The sequence below is a fragment of the Balaenoptera acutorostrata genome, chromosome 1 (genome assembly GCF_949987535.1).
Source record: "Balaenoptera acutorostrata chromosome 1, mBalAcu1.1, whole genome shotgun sequence".
NCBI classification, from domain to species: Eukaryota; Metazoa; Chordata; class Mammalia; order Artiodactyla; family Balaenopteridae; genus Balaenoptera; species Balaenoptera acutorostrata.
In genome coordinates, this window is record NC_080064.1 from 34,531,217 (window position 1) to 34,547,680 (window position 16,464).

The 16,464-nt window shown below is 45.1% G+C and overlaps 1 protein-coding gene and 1 pseudogene across 2 annotated transcripts in view; one reads left to right on the top strand and one right to left on the bottom strand.

Moving 5' to 3' along the window:
- The window catches only part of HIVEP3 (HIVEP zinc finger 3), a 497,909-nt gene that overhangs the window by 359,310 nt on the left and 122,135 nt on the right, over positions 1-16,464 (bottom strand). The window lies entirely within an intron of this gene.
- On the top strand, positions 3,502-4,520 carry LOC103020142 (transmembrane protein 59-like; annotated as a pseudogene).

Here is a 16,464-nt window from a genome sequence, read left to right on the forward strand (position 1 = left end):
AAAGATGAAAGCACAAACTAAGGACAGGAAGTGAAACCAGATTCAGAAATATTATTCTTGCATTTGAGATTAAAAGAAATATACATACATCTATAATTCTACAACTCCCACAAAGCCTAATTTCATTTGTAAAATACATCAGGGAATCCTGGCAAGTTTCTGTGGAATCATGCAACTAGGTGTGTCTTTTAATTAAACGCACATCTAGCAATCCACAAATATGAATTAAGCATCACCAATTAGTTAGCACTGTGGAGGATTTAGGTCTCTACCCCCCACAGAGCAGGCAATTTGCGAAACTTTACCCTACAACACATGAAAACCAGGGCCCCAGCTACCAATGTTAACGACATTCTATTCTGCAGGGGTTCATCTTCATTCTCTCCAAAAGTGTATCAAGGTCCTGCTGTGTTTCAATGGAACCAAACAGCTAAAGCTCTGAAAGACACCATTTCAGAAGAAAAAGGGGTGAGATTATCTCTGAACAATCACTCTATTAGCATGAATCTGAACTGTGATATTTGGTCACTTTGTTTTAGTTTACAACCACCTTTGCAAGTGATAAGATTTAAATTGATTGATGGGGAGAGGGTGGGAAAGAAAAACAACACACATGCAATAAACACACACACACACCCATCACACACACACCCATAACACGCACACACATCACAGGATCCAAATTCAACAAGCAGAGGTGAATGCAGAACTGGTCTAAGCTGAATGTATGCACAAAAGACTCCCTTCCTTCCTTCCTTCCTTCCTTCCTTCCTTCCTTCCTTCCTCCCCTCCTCCCTTCCTCCCTTCCTTCCTTCCTGTCCTACCTTTTTTATTCCATCAACAAGGCCAGGTGACAGCGGGAACACCTCATATTCACCCTGCTTCAAGTAACAAGGGGGCAGATTGTGAGAGAACACAAGTCATGTGAGCTTCCAAGGTCCAATCCAGTCCTTCCTGTATCAGCGCCAGTCCCATTTCAAAGTTGTACTTCCTAGGTCATCCCAAATTTGTAATTCATCCATAACACAGACCCCTAACCATTTCTTGAGCCCTTCCTGGAAATCCAGAGATGAAAAAGGCCCAGCCTCTGTGTGTTCTCAAGTCCTCATGGGATGGGCAGCCCAGTGGGAGAAAAAGCACTCTGGGATCAATGTGGGATTGCAGTTTGCTTGCATGCTCTGTCCCATGTGCCTGAAGTTTTCTAGGGGAGTCCTCCCCTTCACCAGTTACCCCTCCATGAAGAGCTGCCTCTCCTAACTAGACAGGTGCACCATTCACCACAGGAAGCCCAGGCATCCCTTCCCATCGACGGGGCAGGTCTCAAGTAAGATGCTTGAGCCCTGCAAGGCTTGTTTCTCCCCATGGATCACACAAAACACAGTCTCCAAGCCTCCATCGTGCCTGTTACCTTGGGGCTGCTTGCTTCCTACAAAGTTCTCTTCCTCTCTTCCTGAAAATACCACGGGTTTCTCAACTGAAGTATATTAAAACTAATTCCATCTTAACATATTCTGGAGCCCTTCACAGCATGCCTTAAATTAAGCAGGAACACCCTGGTCTCCAGATGACAGCCTCTTAGGCAAACCTCCCTTCGTTCCCAGGACTCCAGCAAACAGCCCCCTCTCGGTCTCCCCAGCCCACTCCTCCCTGTCCAACAACTCTGGTTTCCCCCACTTGGAGAAGTACATCTGACAGATTTTATATCCTTCAGACCAAGGATGTAAAATCCTTCACCTCCATGTGAAACCTCTACTTGTATTTCCTTTTCTATGACTTGTATTTGAAGAACATCTGGGCCTTTTATTCAACTTTTAGAAAAATTAGGGAAGGTCACAGCCCAAGTAGTTACTTGGTAAAGGTTAAAGGTAAAATTAACTACAATAGCAAACTCTCACATAGCCCTGATTATGTGCCTGGTAGAGTTCCAAGTGCTTTACCTATACGAACCACTAAATCTCACCACAGCCCTATAAGGCAGTCTTATTTCTTACCCCCATTTTACAGGTAATGAAAGTGAGACCCAAAGAAGTTGCATGAAATTAACTTGCCTAGAGTCATCCAATTAATAATTGGCAGAGCAGGGATTTGAACCTTTGTCATCCATCTCAGCAGTGCTGCTCACCAGGAAGGGAACGCTGCTGGCATGACAACAAAGGTACTTCCGTGGCCCCTTAAATGCAGCATTAACTCTATGAACACCCCGCAAGCCCTGTAGATAAGCTACCTTTGTATAAATTTACATGTCACCTTCAGGAAGAGCAGGGTTCGCCTGGGTGAGGAGAAGGAAGAAGAGAGGAGACTTCTGCCCTTGAAAGATTCTATTTTAATTCTTTAAAAAAACCACTGAACAGGCCCAGCCCTGGATTTCAAGATCAGTTTTCAAGGTCTCCAGGCATGAGGCAGTCATCTGAAAAGGGAAGCATGACAGGAGTCTGACCTCTGCGTGGCCTCCTTGTTCTCAAGGTGCTGCTTTCAGATCTGAAAATGAACAGGAAGGCCGAGGAGCCAAAATCACCCTAACCTCGGATCAGGTATCAATACCATTAGGCGCTGGAAGCTTGTGACAGCAGAAGATGTCACATTCTCAAGTGCAAACACGGCAGCATTTATCTAAGTTTACTGATAAACAAACTAAGACATAAAAGGTCAATTAACTATTTCTAGAAGTTCTATATAAGACTCAGAAACTTGCTTGTTAATCTAGCCTAACTTCCTAGAAACACTGAATCACAACATCACACAATGCAAGTCCCTCAAACCCAAGTCCCTTTGGAGAAAGGAGCTGGCTGCAGCAAAGGCCCTGACAGGTAGAGGACAGTCATTAAGATGGTGATGGCAACGATGATGACGGAGAAGATGGTGGCAGCCATGATCACGAGAGCAAGCATTGGTGGTGCATCTCATATGGGTCAGGGACTGTGCTGAGGACTCTTCCTGCACTGTCTTAATCTTCACAGGAACCGTGCGAGGCAGATACCAGCACAACACCCATTTTAAAGGTGAGGAAATCGATGAGAGCGGCCAAGTATCTGGGTCAAGGTGTCATGATTGTGGTCACGATATGAACCGGGGCCAATCTGACTCTCCAATTTCACATTCTTATCTAATGCTCGACTGTCTCTTCCTATAAGAAAACCTTAGTATAGAAAGTTCTGGAAACAGGGTATGCTGATTACTCACATTTTCTGGTAAATATATGTGCAATCAGTTCTAAATACTCATCTGAAAAATGTTCCACAATGTTCATGGTCCTCTTTCCTGTCTTAGTAAGTATACTATACTAAATGTAAATCTACTTGTACTTTATTAATAGATACGTGCAGGGCTATCTCTTAGCTATTTGCCATAACAATTAGGTCTGATTGTAGAGTATTTCAGATATAGGCACAAGAATTAGACACAGCCCAGTATATATATATGTATGTGTGTGTGTATGTGTGTATATATATATATAAAATATATAGAGCAACAAGCTGACCTGCTGTGACAGAGGCAAACAAAATGGCAGCACCAAAGGGGAGCCTCTGGGTCAGGGCCCAACTGGGGCTCTCGCCACTGCTGCTGCTGCTGACCACGGCCCTGACTGGAGACTCGGGGACCACTTCGGCTGAAGCGTTTGACTCAGTCTTGGGTGATACGGCGTCTTGTCACCGGGCCTGCCAGTTGACCTACCCCTCGCACACCTACTCCAAGGAAGAGGAGTTGTACGCATGTCAGAGAGGTTGCAGGCTGTTTTCAATTTGTCAATTTGTGGATGATGGAATTGATTTAAATCAGACCAAATTGGAATGTGAATCTGCATGTACAGAAGCATATTCCCAATCTGATGAGCAATATGTTTGTCACCTTGGGTGCCAGAATCAGCTGCCATTTGCTGAACTGAGACAAGAACAACTCATGTCCCTGATGCCAAAAATGCATCTAGTCTTCCCTCTAACCCTGGTAAGGTCATTCTGGAGTGATATGATGGACTGTTCACAGAGCTTCATAACCTCTTCGTGGACTTTTTATCTTCAAGCTGATGATGGAAAAATAGTTATATTCCAGTGTAAGCCAGAAATCCAGTATGCACCACCGTTGGAGCAGGAGCCGACAAGTTTGAAAGAACTGTCACTAAGCAAAATGTCCTATCTGCAAATGAGAAGTTCACAAGCACACAGGAACTATCTTGAAGATGGAGAAAGTGATGGCTTTTTAAGATGTCTCTGCTAACTCCGGGTGGATTTTAACCATGACTCTTGTCCTCTCCGTGATGGTGTTGCTCTGGATTTGCTGTGCAACTGTGGCTACAGCTGTGGAGCGGTATGTTCCCTCTGAGAAGCTGAGTATCCACGGTGACTTGGAATTTGTGAGTGAACAAAAGCTAAACAGATATCCAGCGTCTTCTCTCGTGGTTGTTAGATCTAAAGGTGAAGATCATGAAGAAGCAGGGCCTCTACCTGCAAAAGTGAATCTTGCTCATTCAGAAATTTAAGCTTTTTTTTTTTTTTTAAAGAAAAGTGTATAGACATCTAAATTTCCATTCCTCATAGTGCTTTTTAAAGATTTATTGATTGATTGATTGATTGATTACTATGTTGGGTCTTCGTTTCTGTGCTAGGGCTTTCTCTAGTTGCGGCAAGCGGGGGCCACTCTTCATCGCGGTGTGCGGGCCTCTCACTATCGTGGCCTCTCTTGTTGCGGAGCACAGGCTCCAGACGCGCACGCTCAGTAGTTGTGGCTCACGGGCCCAGCTGCTCCGCGGCATGTGGGATCTTCCCGGACCAGGGCTCGAACCCGTGTCCCCTGCATTAGCAGGCAGATTCTCAACCACTGCGCCACCAGAGAAGCCCCCATAGTGCTTTTTAAAATGATTTCATTGGCTATAGGGCTTAAAAATCACTATTAAATGCAACTAAAGTTACCCAAATCTGTGAAGACTGTATTTGCTGTAAATTTACCTGTAATTTTTTTCTAGTAATTTAAGAGATGGATATTTGGGATTGTATTTTTAGTTTACTAATATCTGTAGCTATTTTAATTATTATTTGCATTGTTTTTGTTTGTTTCCTTTCTTAGCCAAATTCTATGAGCTGATTATTGTTCTTCCCCACCTCCTACCATGTCAATCACCTTAGTTAATAAGTTGAATACTCAGTAGGATAGGATACTCTTGCTCAGAAATGACCCACAACCTGTAATTTGAAATTTAGTAGAAAATGCCCTTTAACACACTGCATTTTCAGTTGTATTGAACTGAAATCATTAAAATTTTATTTGAATAATTATGTGTTGAAATTTGAGTTAATATACTCCTGATTTTCCAGATCTTCCCTTTCACCCCTACCCAACCCAGAAAATAATTAGAAAATGTTCTATGTCTATTTATTGCTATATGATGATCAGGGAGCAAATGAAAGCAAAAATGATTCTCTCACAAAAAAATAATAATAATAAAATAAAATTAAATATATACACACGGTCCCTGACTGACAATGGTTTGACTTATGATTGTTTGACTTTACAATGGTGCAAAAGCAATACACATTCAGCAGGAACCATACGTCATATTTTGAATTTTGATCTTTTCCCGGGGCTAGCGATATGCTGTCCTTTCCTCTCCTGATGCTGGATAGTGGCAGCAGCTACAGCTCCCACTCAGCCATGCGATCACAAGGGTAAAAAAGCGATACACTGACAACCATTCTGTACCCAGACAACCATTCTATTTTTCGCTTTCGGTACAGTATTCAATCAATTACATGAGATATTCAACACTTTAGTATAAAGTAGACTATATAGTAGATGATTTTGCCCAACTGTAGACTAAAGTGAGGGTTCTGAGCACATTTAAGGCAGGCTAGGCTAAGCTACGATGTTCAGTAGGTTAGGTGTATTAAATATATTTTCAGCTTATAATATTTTCACCTTACGATGGGTTTATCAGGATGAAATCCCATTGTGAGTCAAGAAAGATCTATATATTAGTAGATGTAATATATATTTTAAACATTTTTTCATATATTTATATTATATATTTTTTATAATTTATATTACATCTTATTTTTTATAATACATATTATATCTTATTTTTTATAACTTATATCTTATTTTTTTAATATACCACTTTCAGAGCATCCCCAAGGCATGCCCTGAAAAAGGGATGTTAAAAAATAAGATCTAAGAAAATTAATTTCACTATTTGCCTTTTTCTTATAAAAGTTCAATCCAGATTATTTTGGTTGATAACTGCAGTGTACTGTATCAAAGACTGCCCACACATGGTGTGTCTACAGCATAAGAGAAGTGCTGAGAAACAGGAAGAGGAGCAAATGAAAACTTAAAAACAACAAAACCCAGCATAAACACCAAAATGACCAGCCCCCTAATTCTAAGGAAAGTCCAGTTTCTCATAAGGGGCAGTCAATGTATTTTTATCTGTGGCTTAATGTTTTTGCAGACACATTAAATCATAAAAATCCAAGAAACCATCTCTCACCCCCAAACCACATAATATATTTTAAGGAATGTGTCCCTTTTCTAAGAAACTGCTTGATTCGCAGGAAGTGGCAAAGTGGCAGGTGTGTTCCCAGGATCAGCCAAAGAAACCAAATAAACGTTCCACTGGGCAAACCTGTTTCTCTCAGATAAACAGCCGCCTGCTGCCTTACAGGGGGAAAAGGAACCACAGGGACTGTCTGTATGATTCCCTGGCACTTCTGTTTTTCTGCTTAAATTGAAAAGGAAGATGGCAGTCTGCACCTATGCAGATACTGCCATGCAGCAAGGCCAATCCCAGGTCCTGCATGGGCTGGGGGTTTCAAAGCCACAGCTCTGGATGGGGGCCTCACGGGTCTTCCGTGCTTTAGGAAGGCATGGAAGAGGATGGCTAAACTAGGAGTTGCAGGAGAAGCAGATTTCACTTGGAAAAGAGATCATTATGCAATTAGCTATATTACACAATAGCTAGGCTCAGGAGGAGTGCGGGTGGAAGGTGGGAAAGAGTGTCCATCTTTACTTGCTCCAGGGCAGCCCATTCCTTCCCTCTCGCACCACTCACCATGCTGTAGATAACCACCTGCCTGTCTGTATCCCCAGGACGTCAGGGACTATCCACCCTGGGCACATAAAGAGCACCCAATACATGATAATTCTTGTTGCTACAGTGTGTCCTCAAGAAATATCTGCTGAATGACTGAAATAGGGGGCAGGAATCAAAGAACATAATTTTCCATTTGGAAAGTGTCTTGCTAAATGCTTGCCATTGGATAAGATTCACTATATTGCAGATCTGGTCTGTTGTGTTGTAAGCAGGGTTAAATAAATAAAGGCAAATTTTTAAAAAATACCAAAGGGGAGCAGAGCTGAACTGGCTTTCTGGAAGTTTCAGATTAAAATAAAGGACTGTCTAGGAGAAGAGAGCCAGCTGGCTGCTTGGAGGACATGGAGTTTAAAGCAAAGTCCTAATGGAGATGGTCTGAGGGAGACCATCCAAGGGGTCCCCTAGCCACACAGACAATAGCGGGGACAGTGTTCAGACTACCTAGGAGCTCTGAGGACTCACAGAGACAGACTGGCTAGGATGGGGCCAGAAGGGAGTTGCTGGGTCAGGCTGGGCCAGCTACTTAGTCATCCTGCCAGTAAACATCCTCCAGGAATATTGTGCCTTGCAGTGAAGGAGCTGTTGTGAAAATGACCTAGGCAGACAATCTGACTGCAGCGCTGTAGGCAGGGCTGTGTCCTTCCCCTTGGCTAAGAGGTCTCTCATGCTCCCTTCTCCCAAGCAGCCAAAGAATAAGAAAGGATAGACAACCAATGTTCACGACCTCCTGCTATGGACCACTTCCTTCTCCCATGAAATGCCTATGAGGTTGGTGGTATCATTTACATTACACAAAACTCAGGTGAGAACTGTAACTCACCTACAATCACACAACTGGCAAGTAGCAGAACCAGAACTTTTAGTTTTGGCCAGGATTGAAAGAGAACCTCTGGCCCCACCGGATGCAGCCTGCCCTCCCAGCCTCAGAGGAGGTCTGATGGGGCAGAGAATTTGACAGCAAGATGCTGCTGGCACAGCCTGCTCCTCTGAGAGCTTGGCAGGCCTGTCCTGACCTCTGTCCCAGAGCCACCTCCATCTGGAGACATAATCTTATTGGAGTCTCAGCTTGATCTGCTGATGTTCAGCTCACCTGCCTGCTTCTAGCTAGATCTCTCCCGACACTTCTGTTAATCCAGCTCCAGATAAAGCAAGAGTCCCCAGACCAATGTTCCTCAAAGGGTGGTCTCTGGGATGTTTGTGTAAGTGGCAGATTCCAGGCCCCAACCCAGACCCAGAGAGTCATAATCTCTGGAAGAGGGACCCAGGAACCTGCAGTTTTAACAAGTTCCCTGCATGATCCTTATGCCAGCTAAGGTGGGAGAGACTCTGTCCCCGGTGTCCCAGGGCGGCAGGGGCTCCCAAACCACCCCCATGAACACCTTCCATTCATCCCCCAACTCCAAAATTGCAATATACATACTTAAGATAAAAAATTGGGGGATTCTTTTAAATTAAAATTTTTTTTTAAATTTTTATTTTACATTGGAATATAGTTGATTAACAATGTTGTGTTAGTTTCAGGTGTACAGCAAAGTGATTCAGTTATACATATACATGTATCTATTGTTTTTCAAGTTCCTTTCCCATCTAGGTTATTTTAATTTTAAAATTTTTAAAAAATTAAGTGACCTATGGTTTTACCACATAGAGAGAAGCACTGTTAACATTTTGGATTAATTCCTTCCGGTATTTTTCTATGTATATAGACACAGATACGGTTTTCCTGTGAACAGGATTACACCGGACCGTTTAGAGGCCTGCTTCTCCTGCTCAGCAGAGCACAAACACGTGCAACTGTGCCACCTAGAAGGATACATGGGCGTCACTGCAGGCCATCGATGTACAATTCTCCATGGCTGCTGCCGACCACCACAGGATGACAGGCAAGTCGTGTTGATGCAGAAGGAGGATGGGGAATTGGAATCAGCACGCCAGGACATTGAAAATTTGTGTTTCTGCTGACACTACCCATCTCCCCAACCTCAGAAGGCTACCACCTGGAGGTGGGTCAATTCCAACATACTCAAATTTTTTTAATCCTAAAAGGTTAGCAGTGGAAGAAATTTTAGAGGTCATCCGGACCAGTCTCCTCACCTGTAAAAGAGGAACCAGAGTCAAGACAAACCTAGCCTCTGCTGGAGTCTCATGGTGTCTCCTCACCACACCCAGGGTCCCCCAGCCGCCTGCCAGGCTTGACAGAGGGCAGCAGCCACCTAGGGCATGCCCAGGTGGGGATCAGGGCCTCAGGACACACCTTTCAAATTTCCACGGTCTCTCAATATTATCACCACAGCTCTTGACCCAGCAACCAATTTTCAGATCCAAGGGTATCTGTCTGGCTGTGGAACTTTGTTGAGGAGTGTCCTGGTCACAGCTATTGAATTCCAAAGGCATTAGGTCCCCATACTCTTGGCTGAACAGCCCTTGTATAAAGGAGGCTCTGAACCAGCTGAGAACCATAGTCCAGTCTCATGCTGCTTAAGAATCTTCTCCAGCCTTAACGTGATAATTCAGGCACAGTGCCCCAAATCACAGGGCATGGGAGAGTCATGAGTAGCAAGACTTGGCTGAAGAAAAATTACCAAATTCTGCCCACTCAAAAAATACCTTGAGTGTTCCCACTCACGTGAGCTTGGTTTCAGCTTCTGGCTCTCAACCCCCATTTCTGGTTGGAGTGAGGGCTCCCCTAGAACTGCTCAGCAGTCTGGGGGATACCGTGAATTCAAAGAAGGCCACTGGACTTGAAGCAGATGGCTAGCAAACGTTACTTCTGTCCTTTCCGTTTTAATTAATTCATTCACTCATCCATTCATTCATCCGTTTATTCACTCATCCATTCATTCATCCATTTATTCACTCATTTGTTCTTCCACACTAAGCATCTCTTCCCCAGGCACAATGTTAATGGTTTTCAAATACAACTTTTTAAGGCTCATGATGATTCTATGAGATGGGCCTCATTCTTCCCATTTTAAAGGTGAAAACTCTGCGACTCAGTGCGATGAACAGTTGCAGATTTACTGGGAGGCAAATGAAGAAAGCTTCGGGCGTCTCTTGCATGGGCCTCTTTCAAGGACGTAGCAGTGTGTTTGCAGAATCGTATAACTGGTTTTCGAAATTTACAAAATTAAGGTATTTTAGCTGCAATTCGTTAGGAGCACTGTTTCTTTCCACTCTGATGTCTCCTCCTCCTGTTGCATTTCCCTTCATGTCAAGTGGTGTTAAGGCAGCTTCAGGCATTGGGCGATCCAGCTAAGGGGAACTTGACTTGGGGATAAATTTAGTTTGGGTGTAGTGGGATTGAGGACTGTGGTTCACAGTCACTTTAATGCAGGGGCAGGTTATTGCTAGCTGCCTCTGTAGCTGTCCCCATGGCTTCCAGGAATCCGCCTACTGCCTACTGGGCCCACTCACTGTCGCGGAGACTCAAAGGTGCACCATCTGGTACCTGAGATACGTGAGAAGTGGAGGGAAAATGAAGATTGAAATATACAGAGCCAGAAGCTAGTCGGTGGACATTTCTTCCAGTCATCAGACAGGTGGAGTTGTAGGAGGAGAAACTAATTCTCACTCAATGATGCTTACTCCAAAAGGAAAGTTTTCTCCTGTCAGAAATATATTTGATAACACGTCAAACACAGCTACAAACATACCAAACACTTTCCCCCTTTTTGATGGGAATTATGCAAAACAGATTTTATCAGATTTTATGCACTTTAGGACCCAAACCCGTAGCCGTACAACAAAAAGTGGATGTCTGTGTATGAAGTCACGTTTTGTGACTGTCAGTAATAAAAAACAATTTTATCAACCATGCTAGAAGAAAATTAAATGATCTTTTCAGCCTCCCTTTAGAAAACTTATGAAATCATTATCACATGAAGAGGTGATCAAAGAGTTTCCAGCCAAAAGATATTAAGAAAAAAAAGTATTATAGAGGTTTGATAGACAAATAACTAATAAAAATACTCTATTTTTCGGGATTTTGTAAAGATCCGTATGAGGCTTTTAAAACTTATGTTGGATGTGATTTCTTTTCTCATTTTGAGGAAATTTTCACTATCATATCTAATTTTGTATTCGTAATTTTATATTCTTTCTCTTAAGGAGGGTCCCCAAATTACTTAAGCTTCAAGCCCTATGAAATCTCGATCTATCCCTGGAGGTGAAATATGTTCCCCAGCCAGGAAGTAGCAGATGCTGGACTGAAAGACTTGGTACCCTGAGTATGTGATTCCCTGCACCTCAACCCATGTGGACCCAGTCACCGGGTGGCCTGGGCTGGAGTGGAGAAGGGTGGGGGAGGGTGACAAATTAACCACAGGCTCTATTACCGCACACAATATTAAGTTTCTACCTCACCTGGGCAGGCAGGCAAGAGCAAGAGGCATTTTGAGGACCTGAGCGTGCAACCTGACAAAACTTGACTCTTCTAGAACCAAGTACCCAGATTAAGGATAAATAACCCCAAATCGTCACACAGCATCACTGAACCTGATTTCATTCTTCCAGGTGCTGTATTCCCTAGATCTGCACTAAAATGGCAGCCACTAGCCACATGTGGCTCTTCAAGTTTAATTACAATGAAATAGAATCAAAAATCTACCCAGTTGCATTAGCTACACTTCAAGTACTCAACAGCCTCACGTGACTGGCGGGGACTGTATTGGACACTGCAGAGATGGACTGTTTCCATCACCCCCATAAGTTCTACTGTTCACTCAGCTGATTTAAATCTTCATTACCAAGTCACATCTAAGCTCTCCTTTTCAAGTGGAGGGCATTTTCAGGTGCGTGTGGCAGACATGTGAGGAGAAGGGAAGGCCTGTCCAGAAAGAAAAGAAAAGTGGAGCAGCTTGTTTGCAGAGAAGGGTCAAGGGAGAGCCAGAGAGGAGAGAGAACCCGGGCCAGCCGAGGTGTGGAGCCTTACAGACAGGAAGGGCATCATCAGACACACGAGCCAGGAAAATAACTCAGATCACACCCAAGAACGAGTAAGAAGTAGAAATTATTATTAGCTCTGGAATCAAGGTTATTTTTCTCTTTACACACACACACACACACAAACACACACTTTTTAGAGTGTACTTTGCACTGGGAGTCTTTACTGGGGACTCAGTTACAGCTTTGCATGGCTGGAACATCTACAGGCCTGAATTGCAGAGTTACTGGCATGACATCATCCTCTTCCTCAGGCCTCCCCCTCCACTGTCACCACCCCCCCCCCAAAGAGCTACTGCCAACTCTAGTCCTCGGCAGGGGGGAATGAGAAATGCGGTGCCAGTTAACACTGGTCTTTGCAAAATAAAACGTCAACAGACCCTACCTGGGCCCAAGAAGCTAGTGCCTGCACCTGGAAATAAACAGTCCACTCAGGCAGAGTGGACTCCTGCTCCTGGCTATGTAATTACTGGATAATCGGTAAGGAAGAGGTCTGAATCATTAGCCAGCCTGGAGGCCTACCTGTTTCCCCACAGCCCTGTTCTCACCAGGTGGGAGCCCTGAGAACACGCAAGCTGGAAACGTGGGCTCACACGTACGCTTTCTTCACCCAGAGGCTCCGGGCTCCCTAGACTGCACGCCACCTGGTCTCACAGAAGCATTTAGCTGGAAGAATGGCCCCAGCTTTAGACCCAACCTGGGCCTTTTCCAGGAAACTTGTCTGGTGTCTGATTTATGTGTCCCAACTTCAACCCTGGGCTAACAGGGACAAGGATTCCAGTAAAGGTGCAGGATCACAGAGAAAACCAAGGAAACAGCAGACAGGCCACACACGAAAAGCCCCAACTGTATCTCCCAACCCTGAGTTTCACATTTATTTCTACTCACAGAAGAGAGTTTGCATCCAAGCAGAGGTATTAAGAGTTTTAATTAAACTTCATCAAAACACAAAACTCAGTTCCCTTAACTGTGCTTCCCAACCCCCAAATGGTGGCCTCAGGGGGACGGAAGCGATGATGGTGGGTATGACCAGGCCGAGTGCCTAGCTCTGCCCTCTCCTGCTCTGGGTACCCATTCCACTCGGGTCCCCTGGACCAGGAGGTCCTGCAGGCTGTCATGGGTGTGTCCCCAGCACAGTGTCCAGCTGGCACTCAGGAAATCTTAGTTGGCAGTTGGACGAATGAGTCTCCCTCCAGGTAAGGAGGGAAGCTCTTGCTCACAGAACCCTCCAGAAGTCCTTGATAATTCCTTTCTCTCCCTGTTCTGAGCATCCCTGTGGGCTGGTTTAGCACACAAGCTCACTCAAGAGGCAGCCCTCCAGAGAAGATCAGGGGTTAATTGTGCCTACTGAGGAGCCATCTTCCACAATCCCCCCCCAACGGTGACATCTTCCCGCATCCTGATTTTTTAGCTTGTAAAAAGCAAGGCCTTCCGATGGGAAAAGAGAAGGAGTCAAACTCACAAGAAGCAAGTGTCAGTGACAGATTTTCATGGGAATGGCACCTCCAGACCTATCAGCGCTTGAGAACTGCCTGTTTCCCAACCACAATTCAACACGAGGGCAAATATCATCCTTCCATTGAACAGGGGTAGAGCAGGCTGGGAAGAAAGCTTGCATCAAAACGAGGGGTTAGCAAGAGCTGGACCAGAATGAAAAATGTTGGACACCCAAACTGTGAATACCGATGTAAAAGCGTCAACCTACGATAACAAATATTTGAATAGGACCCAGCGTAGTTCTCTTTAAGTGGCCCAAACACTAGAGCTTTACTTTAAAAAAAAAAAAAAATCTATTCCCCCTCTGCCCTCCCCCTCCCCAGCCTCCCTCCCCCCACTCCAAGAGCCACACATGCTGCTAACTCTGAGAGTTTTCTAAGAAGCTGGTCAGAGACCCTGAGTGGCTGGCCAACAACACAGTTCTTTACAAATGACGCTTAGAGAGCAGAACTGGCAGCTGGGTGCCAAGAACGCATCAGCCCTGCTCACATCCCACATCAGCCCTGCTCACATCCCACATCTGCCCTGACACTCTGAACCACAGCCCACCTCTGCCACACGTTAAAGTTTGTGAAACTGAAAGAGAGCACAGAGAAGAGTAGAAGGTGCAGAAAACGACACAGAAATAAGTAAATGAGAACAGGAACCGAATGAGGTGGCATCAAGATGCGGCAACGAGGAATGTCAGTTCCCCTCTTGCCCGCTGACCCCTTCCGCTCTGGGACCCTTCACACTGACACCAATTAAACCCACCAGCTGTGCTTCCAAGGAACGCCTGTCCGGGTCGGTCTGGCTGCACAGACACTGGCGCTGACAGCCGCAGAGAGCAGCTCAAACCAGCCACACGGCTCGGCCTGCCCTGTGGTCTGGTGAAAACATGCCTAGCCAAGGGAAGAAAAGAAAACGTCTCAAAAACATGCCTGAGAGGCTGCTGGCCTGGGCCTGGATGCAGGGGCTTCTCAGCTGCAGTGTAGGTAAATACCAGCCACCAGGGTCCCAGCCTTCTCTGGCCACTGGTCTATAAAGAAAAAAGGTGATAACTGGGAATTGGACTTTTAACCTTGGAACTGAGAAACCAGCCTGCTGCTCCCTGCAGGGTGTCAGACCCTCTCACCCAGTGCTTCTCAGCCAGGAGTGGTTTTGCTCCCCACCCCAGGGGACATTTGGCAATATGTGGAGACATTTCTGGTTGTCACAACCGGGGATGGGCTCTTGCTACCGGCATTGAGTGGGCAAAGGCCAGAGATGCTGCTAGATACACTACGATACACAGGCCAGCCCCCAAAACGAAGGACTATCTGGTCTAAAATGTCAACAGTGCCGAGGTTGAGAAACACTGCTCCGGAGCCAGAGAGCACAGGGTTCGAATCCCAACTCCACTACTCACTAGCTGAGGGGTCTCGGACAAGTTACTTCGCTTCTCAGAGCTCCAGGTACCGTTTATATAGTTAATAAATCTTATGTAGCAGTTTCTAAGTGCCGGGCACTATTCAAAGCACTTTACACGTATGAACTCATTTAATCTTCCTAACTACCCCATGCCACAGTACTATCCTTATCCCCATTTTACAGATGAGGAGACTGAGGCCCAAGATTACCCAGCTAGTAAGTGGAAGAACCAGGATTCGCACCCAGCAATGTGGAAACACAGCCTGCACTCTCACATTACTCCGTTCTTAGCTTGCCTTATAGATTAGAGCTCACATTTATTATCTAATTTAGTTCCTGATACAAGGGCGTGCAGCAAACGGGGCTTCTCAGCCCTCCTTCAGCATTTAGCCCGTATTGTTTGTATTGTCTTGAACAATGACACCAAGGACCATGCCACTTGCTTTTCCTCCTTCCCTTCCAGCATCTAAAAATGGCAAACATTCAAACATTCCCATTCCCCAAACACCAGCTACACCAAGATGTTTATTCAAAAGTGCAAAACGAGCTCTAGCCAGGCTGGCATTAACACACTCCAGCACAATGTTCCCAAACGTCACGCTCATTGAGGATGAGCACGGCAAGGTCATTGAGAACCACGTCCTGGACTTGACATTGCTCTCTGCCGGCCCCCTGATTCCTCTGCATGTTGGCCTTGGAAGGTCCCAAGTGTGTCTATTTAAAAACAAATTCTCAGATGGCATCTATATTTAACAAACAAGCAATCCTCCCTAAGCAATCTGAAAAACACGCTCTCGGGAGCACGCTCTGAGGGCACCCAGGCCGGCCACTTTGCAGATGCAGAAACTAAGCTTGCACCAGCAAGTCAGGACAAAAAGAAAAGCCCAGAACAAGTCTGAGTGTGGTCAGATCTGGAAGCACAGCAAGTGAGTAATTAGCCAAGCCGAACATTGGACAACCAATGTTCATTCAACCAATCCATGTGGGAAAGAAGCACAGTGTCCCTCCCTAGGCCCCTCCCTTGCAGGCTCTTCTGTCTCCAGCTCTAAGCCACGGAAAGGATGCTCCTGGGACTCTGACCCTTTCTCCTCCACACCCCAGTTTCCTCCCATCTTCTCTTACTCTCCCCACACACATTCCACAACTGGTCCAAACCTTCGTTCTACCCCCTTTTATTAGCATAGTTCCCACACTATTCAGATCTGTAGGGTCCAATGGTTATACTGAATATTTCAAATGACCCAGCTTCTACCTGTGATGAAGATGCTCAGGTGAACCAAAAAGCAGGGCTGGACTGTTGGCACCCCCAGTGTGCTAGTGCAGGCCGGCTCAGGCCAACCAGCAGTGCTGACTGGCAGAAAGGCACATCTCTGATTAAATTAGAAAATATATTTTTTAATGACAAAGATTTTGATTGGTTTAGAGGCGTAACTGGATAAGAATCTTCCGATCCGGGATATAGAAATGGAGAGAATAACAAAGTGGTTCTTGGTGGTTTACAAACCGGGCTAAGGGATGCTATCCTTTCCCGCTGACAAATGACTCTGTCCTGGGAT